Below are 2126 nucleotides of genomic sequence, written 5' to 3'. Positions count from 1 at the left end.
CTGCTCCTGCTGTATCCAGAGGAACCTGTAAGTGGGGATTTGTGGGTGCAGCACAGAGCAGGACTGATACCCGCGTGTGGGGCAAGTCTGCCTCTGAGTTCCTGAGTGGGAACATGTCCCAGAGCAGTGCTGTAGAAGGTGAGGGAAGGAGCATTCCCTTCTTTCCCCTCCTGGGCATGCAGGGTGGTGCACAGCCTCTTTTTACCCTTAGAAATCAACCACCTGACCTTTCTCTGCCAAGGAACTGAGCTCCATGGAGAGGAAAGCCCTGTCCCAGGAATGCTTGCTCCAGGCTAACGGTTCTAGAAGAAATCCAGGATCTATTCATTGGTCCTGTACCTGGCTCACTTTATTTGCACCTTTCTTTGCCTAGGAGGGTTCCATTAGAATTTCTAAAGGCACTAGGCAAACACAGCTCTTTTTATATCATTTACCATTTAAAATTATCGTCCATACATATTATATTTATTCAGCCATTGTCTTAGCTTGGGCTGCTATAAGCAAATAACATAGGTTGGGTGGTGGCTTAAGCAACAGACATACATTTCTCACAATTTTGGAGGCTGGAAGTCAAGATCAAGGTGTCAGCAGATTCATATTCAGTTCCTGCTGAGGGTCTACGTCCTGGTATATAGAGGGTCATCTCCTTGTGTCCTCACATGGCCTTCCTGTGTGCACACACTTGGAGAGAGCCAGGTCTCTCTGTCTTCATATTGGCACAAATCCTGTCATGAGGGTCAATGCCTCAGGACCTAGTCTAAACCTAATTACCTGCCCCTGAGACCCCACTCTAAATACCATCACACTGTAGGAAAAGGCTTCAATATAGGAATTTGGAGGGGACGGAGAACCCACACACTCAACCTATAACAACCATCAACTAGTTAAAGAAAAAAAGAATGCTGAATTTAGTTAAGCAGAGAGGAAAAAGAAGAAATTTTATTCTAGAGCAGTGCATTTTGAAAATTAAATATGCTTTAATTTGAGGCCAACAAATAGGTAATGAGACATGGCTTGATTACGGGAACGAAGAGGTGGGTCCAGGCACAGCAGCTACGTAGGAACCAAGTGAGCAGACAAGGCCAAGACCCGGGTTTGTGTCACAGTCCAGCTGGTTGGTGTAGCAGTTAGTATTCATCATAGCAAGACAGAGAGACCAGGCCTGTGCCAAGATACAACTGAAAGTTCCTTGTAAATATCTCTATGGTCATCTTAGGGGCATGGCTGAAACCATGCTGTACTCATCTCTGTTAAGCATTAGCAATCAAGAGCTGGACGGGTAGAATTATTTCTCACATTCAGCCTTTCTGAGTGTCAGTTAGAGAGGATCTTTAAGAGCATTGTGTTATCAATGCACTAGCGAAGGCGTCTTCACAGCTGGAATTGGGAGTGAGCTTGAGAATGACTTCAGGGCCTCAGGCCCCTGTCTGTCCAGCCCCTGTGGGAGCTACTTGTCAGGTCTCCAACTGCTCTGCTGCCTGAGGCAAAGCCTAGGTGGGGGGTGGAAGACCAGGTCTGCGAGGTGGGGCTTCTGCGGGAGGAAGGCTTAATGTTGCAGGCTGCTTCTCGGCTGGTCTTGTCAGAGCCGTCACCTGCGTTCACTCACTGTTACCTTTCTCCTGCTCTGTTGCAGCCTTGCCACAGTCTTGCTTTAGGTCTTCCCATTGCCTTGGAGGTGGAACAGGACTTTTTTTCTTTTAAAATAGTTATCAGAGCAGCATTCTTACAGCCTCATGTCCCTCTCACACACATGCCTAATCAGACAGTCTCGATATAATAGACACCCATAAGAAAGCAACTCCCCTCTCGGCTGTTTACTTCCTGGAGATTTCATCTTGCATGAGGATGGCATTATGTTTCAGTGAATCCTGAGCTCTGTGATTACCCAGGATATTTCATTCTCAGCAACAGTATGTGATTGAAGTAAAGCGTCAAAGCACAATCTTGTAATTGTGCTGCTGAAATAAAAGAGTTCTGGCAGGCAGGAATGGCAGAGAAGTGGGAAAGTTTTAGCGAACGGGGCCATTTCTCTGGGGACCTGCTTGTGATTATTTTGACTGACTCAAAACAACTCGTGAATGAAAGAACTCTTTTCAATTAAAATGTAAAGGCATTTTTAATTGATT

Source organism: Galeopterus variegatus, unplaced genomic scaffold, assembly GCF_000696425.1.
Source record: "Galeopterus variegatus unplaced genomic scaffold, G_variegatus-3.0.2 Scaffold5828, whole genome shotgun sequence".
In the NCBI taxonomy this organism is placed as follows: Eukaryota; Metazoa; Chordata; class Mammalia; order Dermoptera; family Cynocephalidae; genus Galeopterus; species Galeopterus variegatus.
The sequence above is the reverse complement of the archived record's forward strand: the minus strand, read 5'-3'. Positions refer to the sequence as shown.